Source organism: Nipponia nippon, unplaced genomic scaffold (assembly GCF_047370975.1).
Source record: "Nipponia nippon isolate SJK-2023a ecotype South Korea unplaced genomic scaffold, ASM4737097v1 scaffold_33, whole genome shotgun sequence".
NCBI lineage: Eukaryota > Metazoa > Chordata > Aves > Pelecaniformes > Threskiornithidae > Nipponia > Nipponia nippon.
Genome location: NW_028262351.1, coordinates 219,580 through 237,274, shown reverse-complemented (window position 1 = coordinate 237,274; position 17,695 = coordinate 219,580). Strand labels below are relative to the sequence as shown.

Here is a 17,695-nt window from a genome sequence, read left to right as displayed (position 1 = left end):
TTTCCTCCCTACAGTGGCGAACAGCATCCCTGTAGTCCTCCCATGTGGCCTGACCTTGCTTCCACTGGCTATACATTTTCTTTTTTCACCTTAGTTCTAGAAGATCCCTACTCAGCTAAGCCAGCCTTCTACCTCGCCTGCTTGACTTCCGACATTTTGGAATTGCCTGTTCCTGGGCTCTTCGGAGGTGGTACTTAAAAAGTGACCAGCACTGATGGACCCCAGCACCTTCAAAAGCTTTTTCCCAGGGGACCTTACTAAGTAGTTCCCTGAGCAGCCTGAAGTCAGATCTCCTCATATCCAGAGTTGAGGTCCTGCTGGCAGTTTTCCTCCTGTTACCATAGATTTTAAACTTGACTGCTTCGTGGTCGCTGTGGCCAAGGCAGCCACCAATCGCCACTTCACCCACGAGACCCTCTCTGTTAGGAAGCAACAAATTGAGGAAGGCACCTTTCCTGGACAGTTCCCTTAGTACCTGTACCAAGAAGGTATCATCCAGATGGTTTAAGAATCTTCTGGACCTGCTTGTACCAGCTGTGTGGTATTCCCAGTTGACATCTGGCAAGTTGAAGTCCCCCATAAGGACAAGGGCAGATGACTTGGAAGCATCCCTTAGTTCCTTAAAGAATAACTAACTCATCCGTGTCGTCATCCTGGCTGGGCGGCCTATAGTAGACTCCCACAACGACATCCGCTTTATTTGTCTGTCCCTTAATCCTTACCCAGAGGCTCTCAACTGTGCCATTGCCAACTGCTAGCTCCATGCATTCCAGCCCCTCCACTACATACAATGCCACCCCCCCGCCTCGCCTGCCCTGCCTATCCCTCCTGAAGAGCCTGTAACCATCCATCATGGCACACCAGTCACAGGACTCATCCCACCAGGTTTTGCTTATGCCTATGACGTCATATCTCTGGGACTGGGCCAAGGCATCTAGCTCCTCTTGCTTGTTCCTCATGCTGCGTGCATTTGTGTAAAAACACTTCAAGTGTGGTTCACTGTGCCCGTTGCCTCGTGGAGCAGCCTGAGGAATCTCACTAGCACGCAGCTCCTCAACCTTTGGCGTGCCATCCCATTGCTCATAGCTGACTAGCCAGGTATTGTCCTTTTCCCCCTTCCAATCTAGTTTAAAGCTCTATCCATCAGCCCTGCTAGCTCCTGGGCAAAAACCCTTTTCCCCTTCTGAGAGGTGCATTTTTTGTTGTTTTCCTTTTCATTACAATTTTTTTTTTCCAATTATTAAACTGTTCTTATCTCAACCCATGAGTTTTCTTACTTTTACCCTTCCAATTAGCTCCCCCATCCCACCGGGGGGGAGGGTGAGCGAGCGGCTATGTGGTGCTTAGTTGCTGACTGGGGCTAAACCATGACACAGGGGTATCTTTTATCGTTCATGGACAGCCCTAAGATTCCGAGAAGCAAAGTCCTTATCTCCAGGGCTGGCTGTCCTTCTAGTCCTTGTGATGAGCGGGTGTCCTTTAGTTTGCTTACTCAAGTGTGACTAGTCAGTATACAATGTGAAATATATATATATATATATATATATTTTAAGTTACTACATTTTCATACTGTAAAGACTGATTGGTATAATAGTTAGGGAATTAAATTTTCATAACAACTTCTGCCTTTTCTGACTGAAAAGTTAAGGTAGTTTTTTTTTTTTTTTGAGCCTCTTGGCAGCCAGTAACAGGAGTTAGTATAGTTAAGAAACTAGCTGCACTGTGCGTTTCATTTCGGAAGGAGGGATTCAGGGGAGGGGGTCAGAACTTCTTTTGCACCTTCTGCACAGTTACTTCTATCATTTATGCAAATGATTGTGACTCCTCAAGCTTGCCTTTACTCAGTTCAGTGCTGTATGCATACCTAGCAGGCAGCTGTTAAGGAGGCCCAGTCATCAGCTTCAAAATCTCAGCCACTGGATATCACTGGATAGCAGAGCAGAATCAACTGCAATGCTCCACTGTCAAGCATCAAATAACATCCTGCACTAACCCTTCAGTCTACAGATACACACACTCTAAGCAGCACAATGATCAGCGTGAATTGGGGGGGGGGGGGGGGGAAGCTACAGCCCAGCCCTTTTCCCCCTGTCTTTTTCCATTTTTCCTCAGCAATGCTGCCAAGCACAGAATGTAATATCTGACACCTGCCTACCACACAGGATTTCTAAACCACAGGGAAAAAATAGTGTGTGGGGAACCAAACTGAAGCAAGCAATTGTTATATTGTTGGACAAGCAAATTGTTGGACAAGCATTGTGGGATAGCCTGTTCCTATCCCAAATAAAACTCTTAGCCAAGAGGGGAAAAAGGACACAATTCAACTTAAGAAATTAAACCAGAAAGTCACATGCACATTTAATTTCTCACCAACTTCTCTTTCCCTTTCCCACTACTGAAGTATCTTAAGCAGCATCTCTGTGAAGAAAGGAGGGCAAAAAGGAATAGTATACCCTTTTTCTTTCCTCCCTCCAAAATATCAAATGCAGAGGGAAAACTTTTTGTGTCTCTCTCTTTTTTTTTAAAGTTAGTCCCATACAGTTAAAAACTAATGCTAAAGAAACAATATTGTTTCCATCAAGATCTTTTCTGTACATTTAAGGGATATTACCATGGAACAGGAAAAATAATACTGCTACAAAGGTGGTTTTAAATTAAGATAGAATTTGACTTCCTAAAAAATTTGTATTTACTCAACCTCATTTGATAAATTTCATTCTCTATATGTTAAGCAAGAAATCACAACTCTACAATCAAACTCAAAATTCATGCTAACCCATAAAAAATAGTAAAGAAAAAAATATCTGTCCTGTCTAATCTGTAATGGTTTTGGCTGGGATAGAGTTAAATTTCTTCATAGTATCTTGTATGGAGCTATGTTTTGGATTTATGCTGAAAATAGTGTTGACACACTGGTGTTTTAGTTATTTCTGAGCAGTGCTTACATAACCTCAGGGCCTTTTCTGCTCCTCACACTGCACTGCCAGCAAGTAGGTTGGAGGTGAACAAGAAGTTGGGAGGGGACCCCCAACTGACCAAAAGGATATTCCATACTGTATGATGTCGTCCTCAGCAATAAAATGGGGGGGGAGGGGGGCGGGGAGGGGAGATTGGCAGGAGCTGCTATTGCTCAGAGACTGGCTGGACATTGGTCGGTTGGTGGTAAGCAACTGTTTTCTTTTGCATCACTTGTTTTTCTTGGGTTTAATTTTCCTCTCTCTTTGATGTTTTTTTTTTTTCTTACAATTTTTTTTTAAAATTATTCAGCTGTCTTTATCTCAACCCATGAGTTTTCTCACTCTTACACTTATGATTCTCCCCTCCATCTTGTTGGGGGGGAGCGAGCAAGCAGCTGTGTGGTGCTTAGCTGCCTACCGGGGTTAAACCATGACACCAATTTAGGTTTAGTAAGCTGGTTATATGCCAGAAACAGAATTATACAAGCAACCATTAGGATACAGAATACATCCAATAGGATAACTACCTATTTTCCCTCTTCAGTTTCACTTCTAGGATGCCCATGAACAGGATAACAGTCAATCATGAGAAGAAACTAGACTGAATTAACTTCTTAAGCCAGGTAATAGATAGCCCTACCAGAGGGGACGCAGTACTGGACCTGGTGGTCACCAATGCAAGTGAGCTCATCAGTGATGTCAGGATTGGAGGCAGACTCGGCTGCAGTGATCACACACTGGTAGAGTTCACAGTCCGGAGAGGTAAGGGTCAGGTGAAGAGTATAGTCAGGACCCTGAATTTTAGGAAAGCAAATTTCCAGCTCTTCAAGGAGTTGATCAACAGGACCCCCTGGGAAATGGCCCTCAGGGACAAGGGAGCAGAACAGAGCTGGCAGGTCTTTAAGGACGCTTTCCATAGAGCACAAGAGCTCTCGATCCCCAGGTGCAGGAAATCAGGCAAGGAAGGGAAGAGGCCAGCATGGCTGAGCCGTGACCTGTGGGTCAAACTAAAGGGCAAGAAGAGATTGCACAGGCAGTGGAAGAAGGGACTGGTATCTTGGGAAGAGTACAGGGACACTGCCCGGTTGTGTAAGGATGGGATCAGGAAGGCCAAGGCTCGGCTGGAGCTGAACCTGGTGAGGGATGCAAAGAATAATAAGAAGGGCTTCTACAGGTACATTAACCAGAAAAGGAAGGTTAAGGAAAGCGTACCCCCTCTGATGAGCAGAAGTGGCAAGCTGGTAACAACAGATAAGGAGAAGGCTGAGGTACTCAACAACTTCTTTGCCTGTCTTCACTGGCAAGCTCTCTCCTCACACCTCCCGAGTCAATGGACCATTTGATGGGGATCAGGAGGGCAGAGGTCCTCCCACTGTAAGAGAAGATCAGGTTCGCGACCACCTGAGGAACCTGAACATACATAAGTCTATGGGACCTGATGAGATGCATCCCAGAGTCCCCTGAGGGAACTGGCTGATGCAGTTGCCAAGCCACTCTCCATCATATTTGAAAAGTCATGGCAGTCAGGTGAAGTCCCTGGGGACTGGAAAAAGGGAAACATTGCACCCATTTTTAAAAAGGTTAAAAAGGAGGACCCTGGGAACTACCGACCTGTCAGCCTCACCTTTGTGCCTGGGAAGATCATGGAACAGATCCTCCTAGAAGCTGTGCTAAGGCACATGGAGGACAGGGACGTGATTCGGGACAGCCAGCACGTCTTCTTCAAGGGCAAGTCCTGCCTGACCAACCTAGTGGCCTTCTATGATGGAGTGACTACATAAGTGGACGAGGGAAGAGCTACGGATGTCATCTATCTGGACTCCTGTAAGGCCTTTGACACGGTCCCCCACAATATCCTCCTCTCTAAATTGGAAGGATATGGATTTGATGGGCGGACTGTTTGGTGGATAAGGAATTGGCTGGATGGTCACATGCAGAGGGTAGTGGTCAATGGCTCAATGTCCAGATGGAGAACAGTGATGAGTGGTGTTCCTCAGGGGTCCATACTGGGACAAGTGCTGTTCAATATCTTCATCAATGACATAGACAGTGGGATCGAGTGCACCCTCAGCAAGTTTGCAGATGACACCAAGCTGAGTGGTGCAGTTGACACACCTGAGGGACGGGATGCCATCCAGAGGGACCTGGACAGGCTGGAGAGGTGGGCCTGTGTGAACCTCATGAGGTTCAACAAGGCCAAGTGCGAGGTCCTGCACTTGGGTTGGGGCAAACCCTGGTATCAGTACAGGCTGGGGGATGAAGGGATTGAGACCAGCCCTGCTGAGAAGGACTTGGGGGTATTGAGAGATGAAAAGCTGGCCATGAGCCAGCAATGTGCTCTCGCAGCCCAGAAGGCCAACCGTATCCTGGGCTGCATCAGAAGAAGCGTGGCCAGCAGGTCGAGGGAGGTGATTCTGCCCCTCTACTCTGCTCTGGTGAGACCCCACCTGGAGTACTGTGTCCAGCTCTGGGGTCCTCAGCACAGGAAGGACATGGGCCTGTTGGAGCAGGTCCAGAGGAGGGCCACAAAAATGATCAGAGGGCTGGAACACCTCTGCTATGAGGAAAGGCTGAGAGAGCTGGGGTTGTCCAGCCTGGAGAAGAGAAGGCTGCAGGGAGACCTTATTGTGGCCTTTTAGTGCTTAAAGGGGGCTTATAAGAAAGATGGGGACAGACTTTTTAGCAGGGCCAGTAGCGATAGGACAAGGGGTAATGGTTTTAAACTAAAAGAGAGTAGATTCAGACTAGATATAAGGAAGAAATTTTTCACGATGAGGGTGGTGAAACACTGGAACGGGTTGCCCAGAGAGGTGGCAGATGCCCCATCCTTGGAAACATTCAAGGCCAGGCTGGATGGGGCTCTGAGCAACCTGATCTAGTTGTAGAAGTCCCTGCCACTTGCAGGGGGGATGGACTAGATGACCTTCAAAGGTCCCTTCCATCCCAAAGCATTTTCTATGAGGATAGGAAATGGGGTTTTTATTTCTAGCAGTGCGTCTAATGTGATGGGTTGTATTAGGTTTACTTGGCAAGGTTTTGGTAGCAAGGGGCTGCAGGGGTGGCTTCTGTGAGAAGATGCTGGAAGCTGTCCCCGTGTTGGACAGAGCCAGATCCAGCCAGATCCAAGATGGATCCACCGCTGGCCAAAGCTGAGCCAATCAGTGACATTGGTAGCACCTCTGTTATAACATATTTAAGAAAGGGTAAAAACCGCTGCGCAACAGCAACTGGAAGATAGAGGAGTGAGAATATGCAAGAGAAATAACTCTGCAAGACACCAAGGTCAGTGAAGAAGGAGGGTGAGGAGGTACTCCAGGTGCCAGAGCAAAGATTCCCCTGCAGCCTGTGGTGAAGACCATGGTAATGCAGGTTGTCCCCTTGCAACCCATGGAGGTCCACAGTGGAGCAGATATCCACCCTACAGCCCGTGGAGGACCCCACACTGCAGCAGGCTCCTGGCAGGATCTGTGACCATGTGGAGACCCATGTTGGAGCAGTCCATTCCTGAGGGACTATACCCCATGGAAAGGACCCATGCTGGAGCAGTTCTTGAAGAACTGCAGCCTGTGGAAAGGACATACATTGGAGAAGTTTGTGATGGACCGTCTACCCTGGGAGGGACCCCACGCTGGAGCAGGGGAAGAGTGTGAGGAGGAAGGAGCAGCAGAGACAATTTGTAATGAACTGACCACAACCCCCATTCCCCATCCCCCTGTGCCGCTCAGGGGGAGGAGGTAGGAGGTTAGGAGTGAAGTTGAGCCTGGGAAGAAGGGAGGAGTGGGGGTGAAGGTATTTTAAGATTTCTTCTTCTTTCTCATTATCCTACTCTGCTTTGATTGGCAATAAATTAATTTAATTTCCCTGAGTCGAGTCTATTTTGCCTGTGACGGTAATTGCTGAGTGATCTCAGGGCCAAGGAGAATCTCCATCCTTTGTTGGATGCAGAGGGAAACATTGCCACAAAGGATGAGGAGAAGGCAGAGGTACTTAATGCCTTCTTTGCCTCAGTCTTTAATAGTCAGACTGGTCATCCTCAGGGTATTCAGGCCCCTGAGCTGAGAGATGGAGATAGAAAGCAGAATGAAGCCCCAGTTATCAAAGAGGTAACAGTTAGCGACCTGCTCCTCCACCTGGATGCTCACAAGTCTATGGGGCCAGATGGGATCCACCCGAGGATACTGAGGGAGCTGGCAGAGGAGCTGGCCAAGCCACTCTCCATTATTTACCAGCAGTCCTGGTCAACCGGGGAGGTCCCAGATGACTGGAAGTTAGCTAATGTGACGCCCCTCTACAAGAAGGGTCGGAAGGAGGATCTGGGGAACTACAGGCCTGTCAGCCTGACCTAGGTGCCGGGGAAGGTCATGGAGCAGATCATCTGGAGTGCCATTATACGGCAAGTGCGGGACAACCGAGGGATCAGGCCCAGCCATCATGAGTTTATGAAAGGGAGGTCCTGCTTGACTAACCTGATCTCCTTCTATGACAAGGTGACCCGTGTAGTGGATGAGGGGAAGGCTGTGGATGTTGTCTACTTGGACTTTAGTAAGGCCTTTGACACAATCTCCCACAGCATTCTCCTGGAGAAGCTGGCTGCTCATGGCTTGGATGGGCATACTCTCCGCTGGGTTAAAAACTGGCTGAATGGTGGCCCAGAGAGTGGTGGTGAATGGAGTCAAATCCAGTTGGCGGCCGGTCACAAGTGGTGTTCCCCAGGGCTCAGTACTGGGGCCGGTCCTGTTCAACATCTTCATTGATGATCTGGATGAGGGGATTGAGTGCACCCTCAGTAAGTTTGCAGATGACACCAAGGTGGGTGGAAGTGTCGATCTGCTGGAGGGTAGGAAGGCCCTACAGAGGGACCTGGACAGGCTGGATCGTTGGGCCGGGGCCAACTGTATGAGGTTCAACAAGGCTAAGTGCCGGGTCCTGCACTTGGGTCACAACAACCCCATGCAATGCTACAGGCTTGGGGAAGAGTGGCTGGAGAGCTGCCTGGTGGAAAAGCACCTGGGGGTGTTGGTGGACAGCCAGCTGAACATGAGCCAGCAGTGTGCTCAGGTGGCCAAGAGGGCCAATGGCATCCTGGCTTGTATCAGGAATAGTGTGGCCAGCAGGACCAGGGAGGTGATAGTGCCCCTGTACTGGGCCCTGGTGAGGCCGCACCTCGAGTACTGTGTTCAGTTTTGGGCCCCTCACTACAAGAAGGACATTGAGGTACTAGGGTGTGTCCAAAGAAGGTCAACGAAGTTGGTGAAGGGTCTAGAGCACAAGTCTTATGAGGAGCAGCTGAGGGAGCTGGGGTTGTTTAGCCTGGAGAAGAGGAAGCTGAGGGGAGACCTCATCGCTCTCTACAACTACCTGAAAGGAGGTTGTAGCAAGGTGGGGGTCGGTCTCTTCTCCCAAGTAACAAGCGATAGGATGAGAGGAAATGGCCTCAAGCTGCACCAGCGCAGGTTTAGATTGGATATTAGGAAAAGCTTCTGTCGTGGTTTAATCCCAGCCAGCAACTATGCACCACACCGCTGCTCGCTCACTCCCCCACAGTGGGATGGGGGAGAGAATCGGAAGAGTAAAAGTGAGAAAAATCATGGGTTGAGATAAAGACAGTTTAATATGTAAAGCAAAAGCCGCGCGCACAAGCAAAGCAAAGCAAAGCAAGGAATTCATTCGCTACTTCCCATTGGCAGGCAGGTGTTCAGCCATCCCCAGGAAAGCAGGGCTCCATCACGCGTAACGGTTACTTGGGAAGACAAACGCCATCACTCCGAATGTCCCCCCCTTCCTCCTTCTTCCCCCAGCTTATATACTGGGCATGATGTCATATGGTATGGAATAGCCCTTTGGCCAGTCTGGGTCAGCTGTCCTAGCTATGCTCCCTCCCAGCTTCTTATGCACCTGGCAGAGCATGAGAAGCTGAAAAGTCCTTGACTAGTATAAACTCTGCTCAGCAAGAACCAAAACATCAGTGTGTTATCAACATTATTCGTATCCGAAATCCAAAACACAGCACTCTACCAGCTACTAGGAAGAAAATTAACTCTATCCTAGCTGAAACCAGGACAGCTTCTTCACTGAAAGGGTAGTCAGGCACTGGAACAGGCTGCCCAGGGAAGTGGCTGAGTCCCCATCCCTTGAGGTATTTAAAAGACGGGTAGACGTGGTGCTTAAGGACATGGTTTAGTGGTGGACTTGGCAGTGCTAGGTTAATGGTTGGACTTGATGATCTGAAGGGTCTTTTCCAACCTTAACGATTCTATGATTCTATGATTCTTTCTCCCTGTCCTTATCTCAACCCATGAGCCTTCCATTGTATTTTCTCCCCCTGTCTTGTTGAGAAGGGGGAGTGATAGATCGGCTTGGTGGGCACCTTGTGGCTAGCCAAGATCAACTCACCACATGGGTTCAGTATCTAATAGGGCTGTGTAAGTAGCCATGAAAAACATATCCTTTACATCTAGGGCAGCGATCCAAGGGTGGGCCACTTGCTCTATTTTGGAAACAAGATCCGTGATAGATGGGATGACAGCCTGTAAGGGTCCAGCATTTTCATTCAGTTTATGATAATCTACCATGAAATGCCAGGTGCCATTATGTTTATGAACAGGCCATATAGGGGAGTTAGATAGGGAATGAGTTTTCTGAATAATATCGTTTTAAATCCTGAATAAGAGTAGTTATGCCTAGTGTGGCTTCAGGGCTAATACAATATTGTTGTACATGAGTCAAGGCACTTTTGGGTAATTTAGGTGCGAACTGCAGTAGAAAAGCAGTAGATCCTTCAGTTGATATTTCATCTATAGAGACTACAGAGTTCTGAGTCTGAGGGTTTGGCACTCAAGTGCGTAATGGGTACTAATGGTCTGAGATTTAATCTATCCATGCCTAATATATTTAAGGGCCCTGCTGCCACTATGGCTCTCAGCGTGCTTATATTTGGCAGGGTCAACTTTATCCTCGCTACTGGGAGCTCTTGTCTTTTCTCAGCAATCCCTGTTAGATAAACTTGTTTCTCAGATTTTCTGGATTAATCCAGGGGTATCCCTAGCTTTAATCATTGATAGTGAGGCTCCTGTGTCCATAAGAAAAGAGACAGAATATTTATCATTTACTGCCAACAGTATGCGAGGGCTTTTGCTACTATTAATTCCAAAAATTTTGGCCACTTGGGACAGGTCATCAGAACTCCCTGGGCTGGAAGTTGGGAGTTCTTCCATTGGTTTCCCAATAGTGGGGCTGGAGGAGCAGACAGAACAACTTCATCTAGCACCTTCCCAACATTCAGGTCACTGGTGCAACCCCTCTCATGATTATCCCATAGTTTCTTTAAAGTTAGTGTGGGGAGCCTAATTTACCTGTTGAAAATCCTGTTCCTTGCAGGAGACATCATAAACGTCTCTGTTCTGGATCTCGCTCCTGGCTGTCAGGGGGTCTTTTTATGTCAGATTGATTGGTTTTAATGGGGGGTGGGGGTGGGGGTGTGGGGGGGTGTATTTTGTCCTTTACTCTTATTATTCTGACCTCTCTTTGACATTTGGACTATCCTGACCTGTCCTTCCTTTGGACAGACCATTGTCTCAGGGTTTCCCATAAACTCTGTCAAATTCCTCAGCCCTTGAGCCATCATGGTGTTCCAATCATGAGTTCCACCACGTAACATTAAGGCTAGGGTTTTTTTTTGGTCCCCCAGGCACTGCATTTTGCAATAATTTTGACTTCCCTTCCACTGTTGCCATCACGGACATCATGTGGAGGGGTATAGTGCCTTGCCCATTATGGACATCCTGGGCACCCAGCCTCAGTATCCACTCAGCTAGACAATCGGGAGTGTTCCAAGGAGGGGGAAGGTTATATCCCCGTGGTCCTGGCAGTTGTCTAACAGAATATATTATTGAAGATTATAGAGAAAAGGTGTTCTGTCTGGCTTCTGGGTTTTGAAGAATTATCCCTTCTCCCAGAAATATTTGTCTAGCATCATTCTAATCAAGAATAATGGTTCCAGCTCTTGTTTGGTAGCACTGTGCTACCCATCCTATCCAGTCCTCACTCAGCTTCTTTCCATACTGTAAGGACATCTGCCTTAGTGTACTGGTTTTGACTGTTTTAAGCTACACTAGAGAAGGATGTTTCTTTCTGAGTATGGCAAATAGCTGCATTGCATAAAAACTCTGATAAAAACTAAATGTATGGGCTGGAAACCAAGATTCATGGGGTTTCTATAAATTCATGTAAGAAAATTTCACATAGCATTTATACATCAATAGTTCTTCTGAGGGTTTCTTTATAAGACTTTTTTTCAGCAGAGAGTTCATTTTTAATTGCCAAAATATTTTTATCATTTTGAGAATCAGTGGAAATTAGATATTCTTAAGTATTTGTGCACAGTTATATATATTTTTTAGGAAAAATTGCTGTAAGTCTGAGTTTTGAGTCTGTACAGTAAAGCAGGTGCACAGATTTCAGAAGGTGATCCAATATCACTGCTGAACTCAGGAATATCTTGAGAGACTGGATAAATGAAAACACTCCAAGTTCAGACTTCTTACTTCTGAATTGTTTTTTCATGTTCTTATAAAATATTATATACACAAGTAAAATATTAATGTCTTCTTTCATTTGGGAAAATATCCACTAGGGAAAATATCCACTAAGAAAAATTGCGAAAAACAAAATTGAAACAATGACAGTCTAGCACATTTATTAATGTTTTGAAAGGATGACTGCATTGAATTTTTAGTTAGTATTTATTATCTGTACTTCCACATAACTTCCATCACATTCAGTTCATGAAGAGCTTCTCACATAAAAATGTGGGTTTGGGGGTTGATTTATTTTTTCTTGTTTGTTTTGGGACTTTTTAGTAAACAACTCTTTGTGGTAATGCTGTGGTAAAGAATGCAATATTCAGTTCTGAGATCTGAAATAGATCACTTATTAGAACTTATCCTGATAAGTGACTTCACCTTATTCAAGCCTTCAGTCTAAGGACAAGTCTCAAGTTCAGGGTTAAGGAGGTCTTATTTTCAGTCTGATCGTGAATGTGTAGACACTTAGCAGTGATCTGTGACTGCTTATCTTCACAGAGCTTTGGGATGCCACATGATGTTGTTGCTTCAGAAGATAAAAGAGTATTCATTCGAGATGTTCGTGACAGGACAGTGTAGAAGTTTGCATCCACAGAAAGTATGTTCTTTTTGCTCTTAATGTCATAACTTCACATTTTCTAGCTTCAGATAAGTACCACTTATCTGATACCACTGTTAAAGAAACTGGTGGCTTAATGATAATAATTTTAGAATACTAGGAGTTCTGCCAGAAGCAGCTATGTGTTACATCTCAGTTTTCTTTAAAAGACCATTCTTTAGCATTACTGTGTGCTCTGTTCAAGGAGAATCCTGAGAACATAAACTGATATCTCGCAGAAGGAGGAATCAAAATGCATTTGCTTCATGGTAGATCTTTCCCTTATCATGTCATTAGTATATGTTTAAACAAAAACGTTACTCTATAGCATTTTAGTTCTTTTAATGTATCATTTTCTGAAAAGTCCACTGCTTCCTTAGAGGTTGTCATATAGGAAATTCTCAGAGGCTGAAATAGAGACACAAGTCAACTTTAAATTGATCTTCATTTCATTGGGAGCATTTATTGTTGGAAAATGAATCCATTATAATTTGAGGTCTTATTTCCATCAATTCAAAACACTTCCCAGTTTTAATCTAGAAACCCCCAAGACAAGCAGTTTGACTTCAGGGAGAGGAACCTGATTAGTCAGACATCAATTTAATAGGATTCAGAAAGGGATTAGGCATTTTATAGGAATAACAATATAATCCACTGTTAAGTTATATAGGATAAAAAATGCATGAGAGAGATAAAGCCTCAAGCTTCAGTATTAGTAAAACAGTAACAGTTTGCTGTTATAAATGAACTTCTGACTAAGCCAGTTTTTCCATATTTGTCTGTTTATAATTAATTGATTTTTCTTTGAGGCATCTATCAGCTGCTGTTAATAACAGGGGACTGAACCAGATAAACTATAAGTGTGACTGGATATGGCTGTTTCTGCATATAGTAACCTGAACAGCAATATTTCTGGGCTTTTATACAAAGAAAAAATAAGAATGCAAAAATAATGGATTCATTCACCACTTACAGGTTAGATGAGAAGAAGTCCTTTTATATTATTTTCTTTTTTAGCTTATATTGCAGTAGCTAAGTAGTTCTGATTAATCTAGCCTTTAATCCATCATGATTCTGATTATAATTTACACTGTTATTTTTATGGGATTCCTTGAACCTTTACACATGCCCATGAAACCTCTCTATGGCATAAGAATTAATTATTGCAAACACCCTTCATGAATCGAGCTCTTCTTTTTTTCCCATGGTATTCTGAGCTATTGAATGGTTTATATTGACTCTCCTTGGTGAAATTCAGATGCCAACAGGACTGTTTACTGTAGGATTGTACTGTACATTTGAGAAAGCTAACAGAAAAAAGTCACTGCATGTCTTTCTGAAATGACAGTTGTCCTGAAGAACAATGTTGTTTTACATAAATGGAACATGTCGTGGTTTAACCCCAGCCAGCAACTAAGCACCACACAGCCGCTCGCTCACTCCCCCACCCCCCGGTGGGATGGGGGAGAGAATCGGAAGGGTAAAAGTGAGAAAACTCATGGGTTGAGATAAGAACAGTTTAATAATTGAAGTAAAATAAAATAGGATAGTAGTAGTAGTAGTAGTAGTAGTAGTAGTAGTAGTAGTAGTAGTAGTAGTAGTAGTAATAATAATAATAATAATAATAATAATAATAATAATAATATACAATAATACAAAGCAAGTGATAACTATACAATTGCTCACCACCTGCTGACTGATGCCCAGCTCGTCCCCGAGCAGCAATCGTTGCCCCCTGGCCAACTCCCCCCCAGTTTATATACTGAGCATGATGTCATATGGTATGGAATAGCCCTTTGGCCAGTCTGGGTCAGCTGTCCTGGCTGTGCCCCGTCCCAGCTTCTTGTGCACCTGGCAGAGCATGGGAAGCTGAAAAGTCCTTGACTAGTGTAAGCACCACTTAGCAAGAACCAAAACATCAGTGTGTTATCAACATTATTCTCATCCTAAATCCAAAACACAGCACTCTACCAGCTACTAGGAAGAAAATTAACTCTATCCCAGCCGAAACCAGGACAAGTTGCTATTTTAATAAATAAGGACAATAAAGCTTTACCCCTTCAGTTCATTTTATGAACAATCTTCCCCAAACTAATAGGACTGAGATAAGTAAATATGTAGATATCACTCAAATCAGGTATACCAATAAAAATCAATTATACTGTCATTTTAATCTAAGGCGGCCTTGGCTAGACCCAGACCATGGTAACACTACTTTAATTTCCTGAGTAAGGTCTTAATAAATATTCTTACTGTGATAAAGGGGACAATGTCAGTAGTATGACACTACTCGGCATGCTTACACACATTTTAATCTGGGTTTTATTGACAGAGAAGGCACTAGTTAGGTCAAGGAACTAGATTTTTTTTTTCCATACTGTGCATGTGACTCAGCATACTCAAGCTCTTCACAGTTTTATCAGCCTACAATAAAGAGCTTAGACAATTAGAAAGTAAGATGTCCAGTCCTCTGTGCTCAATGCAGTACCATCCTGTGGAGAACAGGGGAGGGATGGGGCACAACTGGTTTTATTTTTGATACTGGAAGTTGGATTTTAGGTGAAATCAGAGATATAGTTTAATAAAGATTTCCTTCACATTTCTAAAAAAAGAATGGGAGAAACATTTAGCCTGAAATGCACCTTGAAGTAGTTTCTTAGGTCTTCTCCATTACTAACTGATGGCTCAAAATATAATCAGTAGCTGATAAGAAACTGACTGCCTTCTTTCAAGATTAGTGCACTTTATGTTGTCTTGAAGTGCAGAGCTAATTACTGAAAGGAAAATGATGCATCACTGTATTCTGTAGCAAAGTATTACTTTGTAAAGTCTGTATTTAGTATCTTTCTTCTGACAGTTCATTTAATCCAGGGGAAAAAAGTGTTAGAGAAAATATATCATGCTGGATCCAACAGCCTGAGAGAGGTTCAACCAGTAGCAAAGCTGAAGTTGTATTCCCAGCAGGCACACAGACAGAAGACATAGATGCACTACATATATACATATATATGGCCAGCCACGCAGATCACAGACAGACACTCAGAGCACTCACATGAACATAGACAGCACTAACGGCCTCATCCTGCTCCCCTCTCTAGTTGAGCAAGATGCAAGCCCACTAGTGAGAATATATATAGACATACGTACAAGGTGGATCCCTCCAGCAGATGGGCTCAGACGCTTAGTCTGCCCAGTAGCTAGCCCCTGGAATCCAGTCTCTCCAGTTGCTGACACCTGGACATACAAACCCCTGAGGCTGCAGCCCTACTCCAGTTGCTGGTACACACCATTGTACACGCGCATGCGTGCACACACACAGCTGGCCAGAACTTCCCAGGTTCCCAATGTTAGCAAATAATTAATCGAGGCTTTGAATATTATTGTGCATTTAAGAATAGTTATTGTATAGGGTAATTTAGAAAAGATAAATTACATGAATTGTATAGCTACAGGTGTTTTATATTAATCTAAGTCCATGCTACACTGCTCATTTTGTCCTTCTATAGCCCTATCCCATGACTGGATTAATCACCAGCCGAGTTAATCGGTAGATAAAGATAGATGTAGTAAGAAAAGATGAATAATTGAACAGCTGATTAAGACATTTTAACTGATGTAGACATTAGATGAGAATAAGGGTAAGGTAAGCATTCATAATATAAGTTAAGAGGTCAGATTCTTAGAATTTAAAGATGGTTTTAAATAGAACATTGTGAAACTAGACATAGAAGGGAAATAAATGACTTTTATGATCTTGCATCGGACCAGTGGTTGAAGTGGTCTACGTGGTCAATAAACAAGAACTGAAACGGAACACAAAGAACCAGTTTACCGATGAAAAATCAAGAACTTTCTGCTGACCAGAAGAATGAAGAATTGAGAACACAGTGGAAACCTTAGGTGGACTTTGATAATCATGTAATTGTTATAGAAACATATATAAGGTGACAATTGTAACACTTAGTTGCCACTCACTGAGGTGATGGCCCAACTCTGAGTTGTTAATAAAGCAAACCTAGAGATACCCGCTTTCTGGTGAAAATTCTTCAACAGCCAATAGCTGACTGCACTCTCACCCCTAGAGATACGCAGGCACTCCCACACCCGGAGCTGGATGGAGAGTTGCCCATGACTAACAATATGGACAGAGGAACATGCAATACACTTTAAAGCTTAATTTCTGAAGAATCTCAGCTCCTGCCTTCATATAATGAAATCATTCCTGACAGGAAATGGGGGTATGTTTTATCTGCATACCTGCTCATTTCTCACTTCTACACTGAATCCTGAAATTGCAATTGCTGTTATACCTTGTCTGTATCTGTGCAAACACTACTTTCTTAAAAATGTGAATAATCTGAAGTACCATTGATGTTAGCACCCCCTAAACTGTGTAGTAAGTCAAACTTGTATAAATTTTCCTAAATAATGAGATGCCCAAACTCTGTAGTTCAGTGTAAATAATGACTGCTGTTGGCTTCTTACTGGAAATTAGGTCATTGTAGAAGAAATCAGTTTTGTATAGATTCTGTACAAGTGTGATTATTTTAGGAATGTAAGGTCTTCAGTTACAAGTGCTTTTGGACAGATGTTATGTTTTTACAACATCCAGACCCTGATCAAAGCCTCAGGGGGCTACCAAAGTTTAATTATTAATAGCAATAATAAGAATTATAATATGATAAATAGCAGCAACATTCACTAGACATGAGATTGAATTGAAAAGTCAGTGCAGAAGGAACTATATCAAACTAAAGTCACTTTCTGTACAAATACAGAGGATGAGAAGGATCTGGTATCCCTTGATAAATGCTCAATTATCATGCCGAGTAATTAACAATAGAAACATTAGACTGCATAGAGGCATTAGAATAATTTAAGCAAATTTATATTTAATATGTGAGGGATTAGTAAGGCTAACAGAATAATGTTTGTCATTCTGGTCACCTTATTACAGAATAACACACAGTTCAGTGTAACCAAAATGACAGTAATACTAAACAATTCAAAGTGTTTGCATAAGTTACCAGCTTTGGAAAAAGAAAATGAGGGCTTCTTAATCAGAAAACAAATATTTTCAAATGAACAGAGAGGAAAGGTGCTATACGAGTATTTTTTAAAAGAAAAATATGACTGCAATGGACAGGAAAGTAAAGAATCAGCCAGTTACCCTTGAAATTTTGGTTGACTTTTTATGACAGAAAGTAAAACAGACATTCTGGGGCAACAACTGGCCCAGTTAGAAACAGTCCCTCGCTTTGGAATTGGATCTCTGTAATTTATCAACATTTGTCAAGGATTACTAGGTTGCAGTTAAACTTTAGGGCAAAGTAGTAGTGCGACAGGGTGTTGTAATACTTCATACGTGTATATTGGCCTCAGTTCTGTTTTTCTGCAGAATACCTGTTCCAAAAGACTATGCTTCTGTATTGGTTTTTGTTTCAGGTTAAAGTTATTTTCCTTCACTATTGTTGCAGTCATACAGTTCTGTATTGTTTTGAAAAATATATTCTATATACATGACTACATTGTGCAAATGTCCTATTGTTAGTCTCTTC

At 43.5% G+C, this 17,695-nt stretch overlaps 1 protein-coding gene and 1 long non-coding RNA gene across 3 annotated transcripts in view; one reads left to right on the top strand and one right to left on the bottom strand.

The window, feature by feature from the left end:
* LOC148054134 (ubiquitin-associated protein 1-like) overlaps positions 1 to 17,695 on the bottom strand; it is a 111,203-nt gene that overhangs the window by 5,305 nt on the left and 88,203 nt on the right. The window lies entirely within an intron of this gene.
* LOC148054136 (uncharacterized) lies at positions 1,029 to 16,475 on the top strand. Its single transcript, XR_015707593.1, has 3 exons — positions 1,029 to 1,098; positions 12,038 to 12,137; positions 15,906 to 16,475. It is a non-coding gene; the product is annotated as an uncharacterized LOC148054136 (long non-coding RNA).